Source organism: Anser anser (genome assembly GCF_964211835.1).
Source record: "Anser anser genome assembly, chromosome: 2".
In the NCBI taxonomy this organism is placed as follows: Eukaryota; Metazoa; Chordata; class Aves; order Anseriformes; family Anatidae; genus Anser; species Anser anser.
In genome coordinates this window covers 124,562,383-124,579,490 of record NC_139721.1, presented here as the reverse complement: position 1 = coordinate 124,579,490, position 17,108 = coordinate 124,562,383, and the positions used below count along the sequence as shown (strand labels likewise).

Here is a 17,108-nt window from a genome sequence, read left to right as displayed (position 1 = left end):
TAGGAATGTTTCCTCAACTTCCTTTCTCCGGCTTGCTGCAAGCTGTAATACTCAGGTTTCTCTCCTTGCATTTTCTTATTTTCCTTTGTAGACTGCTCTTGTTAGTTTTAATTACAGCAGTGGAGGACAGTATGCTAAAGAGCTCCCCAAGGAGGTGGCTCTAATGGTCACATGTCCCCCCTGAGTGACAGCATCCGTTCTGGTTGCGGTACTACAAAGACATGGGGGCAATTCTTGTATGGATTGGTAAACGGACTTTATGTGAGAAGATAAATTAGCAGGCATCTGCGTTTCCTATTTGAATAGGCTATGTGTGACTCAGTAAGCCTTTTGTTCAGTGGGCTAAAAAATGGCATGCAACTCCTCATCAGTACTGAAATTTTAAAGCATATTAAATTACGATGGCATATTTTTGAGGAGTGTAAAGAAAAAAATGGAGTGGATTCAGCACTGTGCCTTTCAAACCATCAACCCCAACACTAAAACAAAAAAAACTATGAACAATAATAGCAGAAAAAAACCCTGCATATATAGGAAGAAGCTAAGACACGTGAAATACTATTTTCAATAGTGTTTTTATTATAGTGTCAGTGCACACTGTGTGCATACATAGGCTACAGATTCCTGTTGCTGTTTTTGTGACTTGTATAAAGCATACTGAGATTTACATCACAGGATGTAACTTTTGGAGGTGTTTTTACGCCAACCTTTGCCAAAATTCATCACGTGATTTTTAGTTTGCATCCACTGTTGCATTTGCCAGCGTTTTTGCGAAGTACGAAAGCTAGGTTATGCATACTGTGCACTGTTAACATACGTTAGCTGTGCCTTGTGGCAGTATTCAATCAGATGAACAAATGGAACAGTATGTCAATGCACAGTATGATTGCAATTCTGAATCATACGGGAAAGTTGGTATTGCAACATCTGCATAGACTCTGTAGTAACGTCAAGGAAAAAGGTAATAATGCTGTGCTTGTTTAATTGGATCAAATGCAAATAAAACGACCATGATCTAACATGGAAGGTATTTTAAAAAATATTTTAAAATGATTTTTTTTTGAAAAATAATTATAATTAACAACACAAAGGGAATTGAAATTGGAATGCAGTATTTACACAGTGCATGCTAAGTCTTTGAGTGAGACAGTCTTTATTTACTTAGTCTACAAAAATAGATTACAACATTCACCTCTGTGATGAAGGCATTAATATGCTTTTTGGAGATGATCAAATACTGCTGCTATCAAATACTGCTACTTCTATTACTGTTGTTAATAGCAATTATTATTGCAGAAGGAATAACGGCATATTTATGATACCAGGTGACATCAGAGGTAGAGTTATTTTTCTTACAAGGGCCTTGAAAGAACCAAGTTCTGTGCCTAAGTAGAAAACAGAGCATCTAAATCGAGGTCTATTAAGAATAAAGATTGGAATTTTCCATATTGCCCAATGCTGTAGTACTCTTGCTTTCTTACAATGCCAGCGGAAAGCAGGAGGGAGGGAGGAGGGTGCGAGAGGAACAATAGATCAACAGTTCTCTCTATGTTTAAAAATTCACAGCACCTCTGCTACACCAGAATATTATGTGACAATAATGTTAGGCCTCTGATTTATACCAACAGATGCAGGGAAATTCCAAATTAAGGCTGTCATTCTCTCCTCGCTGCAGCTCCTCTGTTGGTGCAACTTTATGTAGCACCTCTGAGTTGGGTGGAGAGGTGCCAGTTTACACCAGCTGAGGATCTGGCCCACTGCGGTGCGGAGGCCTTAGCTCTGCCTAAATCAGATCCACAGTAACTGGTAACACAGTTGTTCCACACTTAATATATATTTACAACACGCAGGTGTAAAACACACACAGGAAGGTCATAAATTTGGGAGCTCACTATTAAAAAGCCTCCTGGTTATGAATGGATTTTTAAAACGTTCCCTTTGTTTTATCTTCAAAAGATGTAGACCAGTGGAAAAATATGCAAACACTATGCCTTTAAAACCCCAAATGCAAGTGAGTTTTAATAACCTATCAGGATCTTAGTCCATCATAACATTTAATCTGCATTACATCTCACTTCCTAATCGCTACTTTCATTCCAATTGTGAGCAGAGAGGGTGGGGGAGAGATGAGAATTTCAGATAAGTGCCAGTAAAACAAGTTTGCTCTACAGCTGGCAAGCGCTGTGCACACGTTAACGGTGCCTTATGGCAGTATTCAATCAAATGATTCTATAAACTAAAAATAATCACCCTAATACTAATACCTATTATTCTTCATTGTTGCTGGTCGCTATGGTGCTGCATCTGACTATGAAGAATTCACCGCCATTATTACCCTCAGTGTCTCTCTCTCTCTGAAATGTGATCTAATTGCAGAATCCACACCTGTTCGACAGTTCAATAGAAGCCTGCTTTTGATGGAAGCAGACTTTCAGGCACACACACACACACTCGCGCACAGGCACACGCGCGCACACAGGCACACACTCGCACACAAATGCGTGCACGCACAGGCACACACCAATTCACGGAAGACTTCAGCTGGAGGAAAAATAGAGTGTGAGTTGATCAGAAAATAATATTGCGAGGAGTAAAAAGAAAAAAAAAAAAGCTTGTGTTTTGTGGTCATTGGAAGATTGCTGATGGGTGCATAAATAAAGCATGCTGGAACATCTGTTCTTTGTTGTGCATTCAGCTTTTTAATGTCTTCAAAGAGCAGCACTGACGCATCACTGACTACCACTCCCCATTCAAGCAACATTTTACCAGAAAATAATAAACCTTCCTGGTGGGGTGCAAGGAGCCAAGGCATTTGGGCAATGCCATTAATTTGGAAATATCTCTTTTTCTGGGATTTTTAAATATCTCTCCCTTTGAACGTTGTTCAAATTTTGGGATCCAGCCTGGAGTCCCTATCAGCCTGAGCAGTAAATCAGCCTGAATATTCCACTCAAGCCTTTTCTTTCTGTACCAAAAAAAAAAAAAGAAAAAAAGGAGAGGAAAATGCTGTCATCAAGCTGAAGTTTATACACATTTTTCCCTCTCCTCTTAATTCTATTAATGTGAAAAATTCGCTCCGAAGGGATTCTTTTTTTCCTTAAGTTACAGTATTTATTTATACTGGTAAAATTCAGCGGCAGTGAAGACCCCTGACAGTTTAACAATATTGGCTGGTTATTTTGATACACTGTGCTAGGCAGCAAAAGATTAAAACCAGAGCATCCTAGACTGAGAGAAACCAGCTTGAATTCTAAAATAAAATTTTAGCAGCATGGATTTCTCTTGCCATAGGCTATGAGGCTACTATGAATTTCAGATGCATCTCCAGAGCTGTCAATGAGGTGGAAAGATGGGATTGGCATTACAAAGATTTGTTGCAATGTGATTCAATGTAATTGCAATCGAAGGTATAGCAACATTAAATTGCAGCTGAGAAAGAGCTGTTTACGTATGTACAGTATAGGAACAGGCATTTGTCCTACCACTCTAGGACCATGACAAGAATTTTTTTGTACTACTTTCTTCTGCTCTGCTCTTTCTTTCTAGGTCACAGCTCAAAGATATTGGAATACCAATTAGATGCTGGTGGTTTACATTTATAATGAGCCTGATGATGGTCTTGTGACAGAATGCTTCAGAAAACACAAACACCTTTCAGGACAGTTTGGTAATTAGACACTATAATGTCTCTGTTCTATGCTAAGAGGTTTTTGGCCTCCTGACTGTTCATCTTCATTTTATGTGCTCTGATAACTAACCATTGTTGCATGGTCCAGTGCAGGGAGTAGGAGATGTTGGCTCAGGCTTGCCGCTGACAGCAATGGGTACAGTTCCTCTTGCTTTGGTAGCAATATCATCAATCTCCAAGCAGTCTCTTAGTGAAGTTTTGCCATCTTAAGCCAACTGGAATCTGATCTTAGAGCTGGGATGTGGGGTTTTCTCCTGTCACTCCTGAGCAAAACCCTGTTATTTTTTTGACTGGAAAAAGCATGAGACATATACCTTTCTCCTTATATTATAAAGGCATATTATAAAGCCTGTGGCATGACTGTGTTACCACTAACATCAAAGGGTGTGTTGCAATTGATTTTAATAAGAGCAGGAACAGTATCACCAAGATGATTAACATTCCCACAGTGTTTTGGGATCCTGAAATGCAGCCAGAAGAGAAGAGAACCACTGTCTCTATCACAGGTGTTGGAAAGTTCAAATGAACACATATGAGACTCTCTGAGGTGAAGAAAGAATCTTCCTATGGATGCGATCCCTGTCCTTGCAGCTCCTGAGTGCTTGACATTAATGGATGGATTTTACTCTCAAAGCATTCCTGACCAAAACCCAAACAAACAGACAAAGAAACAAACAAATAAACAAAACCCACTATTCTGATCTTGTGGCTGGGGAACTGAGGCACAGAGCAGTTTGAACAGTTTTCTGATAGAGTCTCTGGCAGGAATCAGGCTGGAACCCATGATTTTGTACGCCACCCACCTCTGTCAGCGAGCGTCCTTCCTGCTCTTGGCATTCTTTAAAAGGGGAACAGAAAGAGAATTAAAAAAAAAATACATGCAAGGGTATCTTTTCACTGACAACAGAAACAGGACAGCTTGACTCTAATAATGCAATATTTAAATGTGTTTGTTCCTCTGCTTAGAGATTCTTTTGCAAGGTTCCATTATGCTGTACTTACATAGTAATTGCTCATTGACCGTTTAATTACACAAGGCTGTCACCTTTACTCATACTCAGTACACAGCATCCAAATAGTCACTTTGGTATCAAGGAGGTGGGGGCCAGTTCACCTGGTAGCAGTAGTCAATATGAATAGTGGGAGCAAAACCTGGTCCACAATAATTACCATGTAGCAACATAATGTTTACATAGTAATTACCTTATTATTTTTATGGAAAAATACATGATTATTTTTGTCCTCCAGCCCAGAGTGCAGGCCACACGGTAATTACTTTTGGGCATAAGTATAATTGTACATACTCTTTATCTCTCTGCCTCTTTTCTTCATACACATAGTTACATGTGTTACATGCACACAGTTACTGTAGGTATTTATCACTGCATCTTATTTAAGTCCTGAATCAAATAGTTGTTTCCTGGTACATTGGCCTCATAAATTAAAAGGTCATAATGAAGAATGTTTCTCTCTCTCTCTCTCTCTCTCTCTCTCTCTCTCTCTCTCTCTCTCTCTGAAAAACAATCACAATGTCTACCTAGATTTACTTTTCTTAGCCCAGGATTCTTTATCAGTGTATGCCCTAATCCCAGGCCTGCTGGAGCAATGGGTCACATCCTTTTGCCTCTGGGAACTTCTGTTAAAATCATATTTTAAAGCTAAAATGGACTCAGAGATATGAACTTTGTGTCCTTGACAGATGGGGCCAGACACTGGCTATAGACTGAAAAGAATATATTGACTCACTAGCTCATCTTCTTTTCATAGTGAGAAGTACTCCATTGATGACATTTCATGATGTTTAAATGTGGGTAGCATTGCCTGAAAAGACAGAGCTGGAGGGAGGGGACAGAAAGAGATAATATTAGAGCTTCAGCATACCAATGTACAACAAAGGCCAGTCTCAATCCTGAACTGACATTGTAGGTGGATTTTTACAGCACTTGTGACTGTTACTAATTGGGATTGAATCTGAACACTCTGCAACATGGCTCAAAAATAGCATAGATCAGACACGAAGAGTTATTTTCCTATACTTCTCGGGCATCGGTTTCTAGACATTGACATGATAGGTGCGGAAAGTGAAAGAGACAAATGTGCCCATGCCTCACATGAGAAGGGACCAAAATGTCATTTAGTGTGAATTTATTTAAAGTCCAATAGGTTTGTATCAGTTGACAACTGAAGAGGATTAGACCCAGAATAGAATATGATTGGGTAGGGTACAGTAAATATCTTTAAGAAGAAACACATTTGAAAGACATTCAGCATGAATTCAGGTGAGAAGCACCTCTGATATGTGAGAGACATGAACTCCATATCTGAAAGATGTATATTTTTTTGACTGTTCAATCTACTTTTAATGCCATACATGAATATCTCTGAAATCTGCTTCCATTCCCTGTATGCACTGATCACTGAAGAAAAAAAAAAAAAAAGGAAGATAATACAGCACAATATCATCTAATAATCTAACCCCCATTTTTTAAAGGAAATTGTCAGATATCCTATTTACTATTTGGCTATTTATGTTAATATGTTACCTGGAATGTAAGTAGATTTGGGTGTCTATTGCACTGAAGACATGACAAAGATTTATAAAGCTTCATCACAATGAGTAGAACTCTCTGAGAATATTGACAGTGACTAATGCTGCCTACGTCTCAATGGCAGCACTCTATACCTTACCCATTTTCTACAGAGAACAATCATATTACTACCGATTAGTTCTTTCTATCCATAAATGAAAACCCCTCTTGCTTATTGATTCACTTAGTTCAGTCATTTATGATACACTTGAGTAGATATATTCTAGTTAAAAAAGGTTGAGATATTTTCTTCTGGTTTGTGATGGGGTTGGAGAATTAAGTTTGCAATCCTGAGACATTTTACATCTCTAATAAAACCTGCACAGAGTTCTGTGTCTTGTAGAAAGTATTTTTGGCCTTTGATCTGCATGTCACTCAGCATACATAGGTCTGGCCAGGAGAAAACCAAAGGAACATACCTTCTTTTAGCTAACTCCATGTTCTCTGCCAAAAATACATAATTATTTTGACAGATCCTTGCTTGTGGATGAATAGATAAGGACAAGGATATAAGAACATGAATACAATGGAAGAAAGAATGGTAGGAAAGAAAATACATAAAAAGGGGAAAAGGAATGTGATGCATAGTAAGAAGGAAAGGAAAAGAGTGAAACATGAAAAAATACCTTTTTATCAGATAGTGGTGTATGAAGACTTCTTTAAAGCATGTGGCGTGTTCTCTAAAAATATTGAATATCTCACCGTCTCCATTAGTCATATGAGTAGTTCGGTTGTTGTTGTTGTTTTGTTTTTAACTTAGACATGATTCCCACAGCTACCTATCCTTATGAGAAATCTGCAACAAATTTTCTAACCTGTTATAAAACTCTAGTGGACTGGGTCTATTTTCTAAAGAAGAACTGGAAACTTCCACAACCGAATACCTGTAGTGGGACAGCAGAGCAATTTAGGAGAGGAATATATTTTCAGTTTACAGACTGCAAAAAGTACACAGCAGGATATAGCTGACAAGCCATTGACAAAAGTTATCTTCTTTTTTGTTCTGGTTTCATACAGAATTTCCTAGTCTTTGAATGCTCTGGAACCAAGATGAGAACAGGCTAAGAGGTGAAAACAACAAACGATAATTTTCAATCAATTGGAGGACTCTATAAATGTGTGAAGTCCTGGGGCCCTTCCACAGCTAAAAGACAGTCAGCAGCTATGTTGTGACCTTTTGAGTTATTTCTCTTGGGATGTCTGATGGTCCTAACATAGGTCCCAGGGGAATAAACCTCCTCACCAACCTTTAGTTAGTTCCACTTAAGAGAGAAAACTGGACTTGAAACAGTTGCAGAAGTAAAGGTCATTGCTTTATTTACATGAGCTTTATATGCTAGACTATTCCCTCTGCTTTCTCTTTTATTCCCCAGAGATCTCTGCTTAAATCATTCCATCCTTTGAACTATTTCTTAGTGATAAGTTTTCTTCATCCACAAGCAGGGACTAAAGCAAGTCTTGTCTTTTAAGGCACGTATTCAGGCAGTAATATGCTAAATGGCCGGTTTTGTCCCATAATTTGTGCACTTTTCTTCTACTACTTGAGTTTTTCTTAGGTTTCCCTATATACCACAGCACAAAGTATATATTTGCTGCCAGGAACCAGAGCAAAATCAGCTTTTGGGAGAAAGTACAATTGAGTTTCATGTTTTAGAGGGAATAGCTGCAAATCGCTGTGTCTTTCCAAGAACTGTGAAATCCTCGGAAGAAAAGGTCTTTATTACAAGACCACTTATTAGACTTGAAATGCTCACTACTCCTTCTGGAACAGCCTCTACTTTCAACCATACCTGCTTTTTTTCTTCAGTTGGTAGAAAGAGAAACTTATTTAACAAAGTTGGGGTTTCATCCAGTGACTCTTTATATCAGTGCTGACTTCAATGAGAGCTATGTGCAGCTCTTGAATTGCCATCATTTTCCAACTAGTGAAGACACTTGAGCATCTGGTGCTGTTCTAGCAAGCTTCTTACACAGCCTTGGTGAGAATTTTGAGGCTGACATAGAAAGAATTTTCCAGGGCTCACAAGCTCTTTGTATCTTCTTTTCTTTTTAGAAACGCTCCTGACACGCTTGTGATACTGTTTGAATATGAAAAAATAGAAGAGAAAGCTAAACTGAGCATTGTAAAACATTCTGGGCAAGTGTTTGCTTAAGTTTAAAAATGGACTTGCTTCTCTGTGCTTATACAATTTTTTAGCACTTTGGAAGAACTGAGATGCGGGATTGCTCTTGGAACGTGGAGTTCAACCCCCTCCACCAGACTCTGCAGGCGATGAGGGTCTGGGTGGTGAAGCAATAGCCACGCTGGGGGCAACTCTGGGACAGGTCTCATGGGGCCTTCTTCTTCCCAAGTTTAGGAGGGCAGTTTCTCTATCTCCCACTTTAAGGATGGATTCTCTTCATGTGGGCTGAGGGACATCAGTGATGATTTTACCATGTAGCCAAACGGTGTCTTACTCGTGCTTCACTATACAGTGAAAATCTACTAGAATTTGGTGGAATGAGAATCACATTTAGGAAAAAGCAGTGTGCTCACATATGTGCCAGTAGTAGAAAGACTGGCAAATAAATTATCTACCATGCATTGGTAGATAATGCACAATTATGCATTAACACAATGTGTGTGTGTGTGTGAATTCACTTAGACATGCCAAGGTATATGTATATATGTATCTCCTCTCTCTTTACCTTTCTTTCAGATATTGGTATAGTGAGTGTAACAACTTCCATGTTACTTACCAGACTCTAACAGTCCCATCTTCTGTACAGGCCTGGGTATACTTGCCTTTTTCCTCTCTTTCTACTCTTTTCAGTTAAGAGGCTCTCTCCTTTATAGCCCCCCCCCTGCCCCCCCCCCCCCCCAAACTCCCACTCACTTCAGAACAAATCCAGCCTTGCTTATACATGTGTGTGTGTTGAACAAACCCTCATAAAATGCCTATCACATCATTATTTTGTTTAAACATTTTTATTTCTCCAGAGAATTTAAAATACACAAACATGTGATTCCATGAGGAAATGATCCAAAAGAGATTATAAATACAGCTATAAATGTCAAAGTTCTCAAAACATTTCACTGGCTCTATCTTCAGAAGAGACTGTTTACACAGAAAACCCACGTCAGTGTGTTTTATTATTGTTATTGTGTGTTAAATGTTACAAATGCAATCTGTTTGCCTTACACGTAAATGATAGTCTCCAAATATCTTTAAGAATCACCTCTAACAGTTGTACTCAGAGACAGGAGTATAATTCAGTAGGATATTAAGCAATCTCTCCACAGCAGGAAAGGTTTCTGGGCTTCATACAACTCTCGTCAGAGGCACCTATCCTTAATTTCCCCAGAAGTGTGTATTTTGCAGTGGATCATCACTCTGGGCTCCATGATTGTGAGAGAGATTGGAATACAGAAAGCTCAAAATGTGAACATTTGAAAACTGACTTCTTGCAGACTTGGGAACAGGCCATTTGTACTTATTGAGAGCACCAAAAGCTTTTTTTTTTTTTTTCTTCCCATGTACTTTAAATTTCTTTCTGCATTCGCCATCAAAGGATGCCCAAGAGACCCCTGCTACAAAAATACTCATGCTTCCTTTCTTCTCTGTGCAAAGAGGCTACCTCCAGAAATGAATAAGTCCGAGTTAGAAGAATGAAGTAAATAAACACCAAATCTCTTGCAAAATACAATATGTCTAAATTTGACAGAGTAAGTTAAAAATCCATGGCATGGAATGAATTCTAATACAGAGGACTAGAGTAGCATATATCTGAAGTTTGTGGCAGATATGTAACTTGTTAGGAAAAATGTTAAGTTTGGAAGATCTTTTTCTTTGGTCTACTTGAATGTTGATCACAGCTATTTTCTGTAATTATGGAAAACGAAGTAATATTTAAATTTCAAAATTTCTTTTTAGAGGCTGCATAGGAATGTTGGACGTAATTTCCCTGTAGTCACAGGAACCTGTGGGAGACATTTTGTTTGGAGGGTGGTCACAGAACATCCATTTTATGTATCACAAGCTGCAAAGTCTTTCCCTATATCCTCTACACTTATTTAAAAGCAGCATCCACAAAACGGGAATGTGCCACAGGGGGAGAGCAGGAGAGGACAGGGACATCACCAGTGCACTAGGCAGTTGTGAGTGCATTTGTCAAAAAAAAATACCTCTGGAAGAATCTATATTACACTGTCAGAGAAAGTAAAATTCCTCCCAAGTCTACCAATCTCACACAGAGAAAAATATTCCTTCCTGACCACAGATTAAATTCAAATTCCAAATTATGTAAATGGTAAATGATGTAAATACAGGTTTGCATGTCCTTTGTCTTCTCAATGTTATTGTTCTTCACTTTTCTCTACAAACAGAAGTAGAAACGGTTTGAAACAAACAGCATTGCAGCATGCTCCATTTCAGTATTGTCTGGAACGAGAGTTGTGCTCTTAGCCCCTTGAATTTCATCAGTAGCTACAGGATAAGATTTGGCTTTCAAGCTTTCATCCTGACTATGTTCTGAACTGTCAGGAGCTCAAAGGAGAATAAACAGAATATGGAAACAGTCTGACCATGGCCCCATTTGGATTTGGGATCCTATGGGAATGGTGCACAAAAGGGAGAAAATCTGGCAGCTCAGAGGGGCGAGATCATTTGCCCTTCCTTTTTAGTAGTGAAATTTATTTATTGGCTACAGCTTACTGGCCCAATAGTTCCGGATTAGAGGTTTATCTCCTGAAAGTGGAATGTTTAATTCTAGTTTTGATTTTACCCCAAAACAAAGTCTCTGTAATTCTGGTTTTATGATTTATTGGCTGCAGTTTTCCTGAGATGAAAGTAGGAGTTCAGCAATCTGTTCTTGGAAATCCAGCATTTTGCAAGGATTCTCTGTCAGCAAACATGTGATAAGCAAAGACATTTTCTTGATTTTCAGGCCAGTGCCTTATTCACAAGATATTTTCCTCTTTGAAAACAGGTCCTCGCTCTCACTGTGTTGCTCTATTGATCAATCTGTTTTAAGAGAATGAGAACTCAGAAAAAGAAAAAAAAAAAAAAAAAAAGGAAGTTTCTTTTCTACCACATTAAATCCACTGAATTTGCTTCAGCCAGGCATGATTATTCTCCAATGGGAAGGGTCTTACACTAAGTGTCTTGTAGGCTTTTCTGGTTGCTCCTGTAACACACAGGGAAGATAATCAGTTAAGCTACCAGAGACTAACAACTTTGTTGAGCATCTCCCCGTGGCAGAGGGAATGAACACGTTGCCTCCTGACACAAGTCTTCACCCACATCAGTGGACATTTTGTGTCTGTACTGGAAAGGGAACTAAGGAGAACAATTGGTGTTTGCCATCAAGCCTGAAGCAAGGGGATGATGTGAAATACACAGCCTTTAGAGCAATCCCACTGCTGTTGCAGCCTATGTTGTCTGTGTAGAGGGGCACTCCTATTCCCACAGAATTCACATTAAGTGCTTACTCTTAAGCAGGGCAGAAGGAGACCTTGAAAGTTTTTCTTCATCTATTTTTCCCAAGGAAATGACTTTGAAGATGAATTTCAAGTCCTTGTGGATATCCATGGAAAAATTTTTCCACACACAGAAATTTCCTGCAGGGAGGTGGTACACAGCAATGGTGAAAGAAAAGTTTGAGTTCTTACCTGTCCTCACCTTCTTCTGGAATTCCACAAAAGCCCATCTTTTTCTGTCCTATTTGTCTACACAGAATTAAAGAATTAAATGAAAATATTAATTTTTCATCCTGTTTGTGTCCATTGGCCTCTCTGGAGGCCAAGGACTGAGAACTTTGAATAAATCTTTTCTTTGTTCCAAAGAATTACTTACTTAGTAGCTTGGCTGTGACTGAAAACATATTGAAATTTCCTGGTAAAACAAAAACACAGAGATATTGTTAGCTAAATCATTTAGTTTTCCACCTTACTCTTCAATGAGCCTAGGGTTTGGAATCATGGGCAAAAATCTTGCTAGTAATAGAGAAAAATCAAAAGATTTTGATTCTTATAGCAGCCAAAAGCACATTACTAAAACCAATTTGGTCTTCCAAATACTAAGAGAAATTTATCGGGAATGAGATGCTTTTATGAGACTGACAGGAGTTGTTTTTGCCCTCTGGGCTGGAAACACTAAACCAGTCATACCACTTTCCATACTGGACAGAAACAGAAAGTCCAGAGACCTTCTGGGAGAAAGAATGGGGGGAAAATGTGTACTTTAAATCTTTACTCTCCACTGCCATTCACAATCCCTGGAAAAACTAAAACTAAATTTTCTACACTTAACCTTTTGTGTCCTATGTTCCCATACCACTTTTTATCAACTGAAGATTTTCAGAATTTTTATAATATTTTTCAAATTCCCAAGATGGAAGAAGTAGGAGAGAATTAAATGCACTTGAGTATGTTTTTTCCTTCAGCTTGCAATCCTGAACAGATTATTCCATTTGCTGTACTTCAACTTTCACTCTTGTGAAAATCGGAAAGAAGAGCTATTTACTGCAATTATTTCCCTACCCGCCATTCATGTCTAAAACAGTGACAAAAACATAATGGATCACTTTGTTCATTGAATAAACAACCCACAAATGCAACTTTATAAGGTACATTCCCAGGAAACAGATCTATAAACCTGGTAAATGCACCAAGACCCCATCAGGGATGTTTGAACTAAATCTTAATTTGTCATTCATGAACACTTCACATGCCCCTCTAAATGAGTTATGCACTGCATCATCGACAGGAAATATAACAGACTGCACGTTGGAGATTCCAAACAGGGCTTGTGGGAGTGTTTTATTGAGTATTGCACAGGTGTTAACAATAGAGTGGGTAACACAGATCAAAGGATTGTGCAGAAGCCACTTGATAAGTTATAAACAGTTCTTCATCTACTTTGTCTGATAATAAACTGCACGTCCACTCCTGGCTCCTCTGCTCACCCTGTGAGTGCTACCTCAGCAGAACAGAGGTGAGCAGCAATGATAACTTAACTCCACAGCTTCAGCCCCTGATGGGTTTTATGACAACTTAGAACAAGAGTGAGGCTGCCCTATCCTGTGATGATGCCTGGCAAAAAAATTGAGCCTCCTCTAAGACAAATTCAATTTCCCACTCGTATCAGGCCTTCTGCATGGTGGAGCTGGCACAGCACAGGCTACCAGACAGCCCAAATGGGCAACATCTCCACATCATGGTGAGATTATGTCCTCAGGTATCTGAAGGACCTCCTCAGCAATACAAACCAGGTCAGACAGAGGAGTGAGGAAGGGGTCACCCACTTAAGGAGCATTGTTTCCAGGCCAAAGAACATCCCACAGAAAAGCCAGACAGTAGTAAGCTAATTTTCAAATATGGACTTTTCTTCAATACCAGGTACTAATTTCCAGGAGGAGAAAGACTTGAGGTTACTATTTCGTGTAACCTGTGATTGAAATGACAATGATAGCCCAAATAGCTGAACAGCCACCTTCTCTATCCACCCTTCTTCCTTCCCTCCCTCTTTTCCTCCCTCTCTCCCTCCTTTTTCATGTACACTGGAGCTGTGTTATCTGTCCTGATTATCAAAAGAGGGTGTGAAAGACCAAATGACCTGGGTCATGCTGTCTAGCTCAGTAGGTTTTGTGCAAAGTCTAATTTAATCTGCTCTGTGTTTGTTTCAGTTTTCAGGCTCTCTCCCCAGTTTTCTGTATGCTTGAGAGCTTTGCTTCAGATCAGTAGTCATGGTGGCAAGTGCTGGGCAGTGGGCTGAAACAATTTTATCTTGATGTGATAAAATAAAAGTGCATTACAAATGACAGTGACAAGGTTTCAATACTGGCAGTCTAGCTGAAAAAAGGATGTGAAAAATGTCTGCCCACTGGTCCCAGAAGTTGTTGCTGTACTGACTGTGCTACAGAAGCACTTGTGTTTTTTGAGACCAAAGAAACAGATGGAGACAGAAACACTGATTTCCATGTATACATTCTGTTAACATCTTCTCAGCTTAAAGTTCGCTTCACGTCCTTGAGCCTTCCAAATAGCATAGTAATGAATATGGAAGAAAAGTGCATGTTTTTGACTCAGCATCAACAGAGCACCACTCAGTACTCTGTGAAAAGAAGAGTGAAACAGCTCTCCTCCTGAAGTTTATTATTTTTGTCTGAAGAACAAAGTCACATAGCAGACACGGCACACCATCTAGTGTGCTAGGCATTGTGCTGGAAACCATTAGGGGCAATTCCTACTCTGATGATCTTACAGTCAACCTTGGATTGCTTTGCTTGTTTCACAAATCAGTAACAGAGGTAAAGAGTGATAGAGGGACTGCATCCCATTCCAGTGTCCGAGCTACAGGAATCATCCTCTTTCTCTCAGATCCCCCATGTATAAAGTACCAGCTGATTGCTGACTCCCAGTATCTGATCTGGGAAGGAGAGGTGCTTCATTTGGAAAAGCCCAGCCTACTAACAGACAAGGCTAGGAAATGGAAATGTTGCATCTAGGCGCTTGCATTTTGAAGTTTTTACAATGGATTTTATTTTATTATATTTTTTAGTCCATTAATTTGTTCTTCCAATCTGTCATTCCCACAAAGACACAGCTCCCCAGGCACACACGCAGCTAGCAAACCTGCATCTGCAGAAGGTCCCTCCTTACGCAATATGCAAATCCTTCTGGAAGCTGGGAAACATTTGACTTATGAGGTTCCTGTCTCCTATACCCAAGTCATTCATCTAATTTGCATGTATTCAGCTGCTTGTTTGTTTGCTTAGCATGCTAAGTATCATTTTTTAGAGAGAGTCACCATCTACATATGCTCTTTACAGGATGTGCTCGTGTGTTACACAGAGGCTGCTTCTCTGTTTACCTATTGCTGACTCCCTGGAGAAGACTGTGGTGAGGTCTCCTGTGCACCAAGTGAAGACTTATCTCCATGCTGTATGTAGTGCGTATGATACAGTGTGCTTATTCATCCACCCTCACTGTTGGGCTGGCCCCTTTGTTCTGTGGTCTTCTCTCTCTTCTTCTCTTGGCAAATGAGATACTCATGTTGTTTTGCATTCTTTCTGTTCACCAAAATAAACAAATTTTGAGCAGCACACACCACAGCAGGGTGAGTAGGGCAGAGAAGTGTCTGCTGTTTGGACACACTGTTTGGAATCACTGAAAGAATGACTTCATGAGTCCTTCCAGGGAAAACTGGTCTCCAGACAGAGCTGATGCATAACCTTTGGTGACACATAACTTTAATACTCAAATTTAGTCAAAAAAAAAAGTTCCCCTTAAACAAAAAAACTTATCCACCATCTAGAGGGAAACTAAAGAAGGGACAGAGATATTCCTCTTTTTTTTTTTCTCATAAAGAATATTTTTCAAATTTTCAAACTTGCTGTTTGAAGAACACATATTTGTACTTGGGCACCTTGAAAAAAGCAGCTAGGTTTTCAGAGATGCTGACTCAACTTTCCACTGATGATAACAGGGTTTGGATCTGGCCCTCTGTTTGTACATGCCTTGTAGGTAAACAGAAACTTTAACATCTCTTGCTTGTAATCCTCTCATACATGCAGAGAACAAAATTCACCATGTGAAGTAAGGAAGAAATAAAATAAACATATAGGTCATGCTTGCCAACAAAAGCAAACAGCAGGCCCTCCAAAGCAGCCTAAAAAGCCTGCCTGTGAACTGTTCTGGAGTCTCAGTGCCGTTTTAACATAACAAACCCCTTCTGGGACTACCATGGTAATTGCTGCAAGAAAAATCATTTTCATCTGGTAGCTAACTATGCTGTATTTCAAGCCAGTGCCTAGATTATCCTTAAATACCTTTGACCCCAGGGAAATTTAAATTTAACCTTTTGTAACATTGCATTTGCCAGTTTCAAATTACTATTACCATTATTTTAAGTTATATGTTTGATAGACTATGTGACCAAGTGTAGATAAGATATAATTGAGACCAGTCAAAAAACGATTGTTTCACAAGCTGTTCTGGGAACTGATCAATGTGTAAGTGTCATATCTTGCACAGTTGATTGATCAAGTGACAAAAAGAAGAACAAGAGAGGCTTTCATCCATCTGCTTTCACAGGTCACCATTTCAGCCTGTACCCCAGATTCCTCCCTATTTACACCTGCAGATAACTCCCAGCTGACAAGAGAGGGGCAAAAGGCTTTCTCCTGAAGAAAAGCGACTCCACATGTTGGACTGTAACACACTCAGACGGAAAAAGACCTGATCCACTCACACCCCCTTGAGACCCAGACTGAAGAAATGATTGGTTCATATGGTGTCTCTCTAACTACTGAGTAGCATGTAGTCCTTACTGAGTTCATTCTTACTGAGTAAGAATGTAGTCCACAGGGTAAATGTTATTTTTCACAATGCTTTTTGGAAAGCTGTATGTAAACACCAGAGTGAGTTCAATAACATTCATATTGAGGACAGTGGGAACTGGGAGAAAGAGACCTACAACTTGCAAAAGCCTGGAGGAAAAGCTAAAAGTTGTGTAAAAAAAATAAAAAAATACAAGAATGAGTAAGGATTTCTATTTGCCCTTCAGCTGTCCTCTCTTTTTTCTATTAAAGCTGCAAGAAAAAAAAAAAAAAAAAGATAACAGTTCATCTATTTTATTAACATCTTTTCTTCCCAGGAGAATTAGATGGGTGCAGACAGCAAGGATGGAGAGAATTATTTTAAGCTAATACCTCGGGTATTAATTATATACCTAGGGTATAATTAGGGTACAGCTAAGAATCCTGGGATAATTATAGGAAATGGAAAACTGAGGATGAATATTTGAAAAAAATCTTTTTGTCTGTACTGAGCTGTAGAATAGTTGCCCAAG

The 17,108-nt window shown here is 39.2% G+C and overlaps 1 long non-coding RNA gene across 1 annotated transcript in view; it reads left to right on the top strand.

Moving 5' to 3' along the window:
* The window catches only part of LOC310894332, a 98,973-nt gene extending 82,076 nt beyond the window's left edge, over positions 1 to 16,897 (top strand). The window contains exons 2-3 of the long non-coding RNA XR_014579815.1: positions 15,088 to 15,199; positions 16,352 to 16,897. This is a non-coding gene — a long non-coding RNA (uncharacterized lncRNA). The remainder of the gene's footprint in view (positions 1 to 15,087; positions 15,200 to 16,351) is intronic.
* Positions 16,898 to 17,108: the final 211 nt, after the last annotated feature.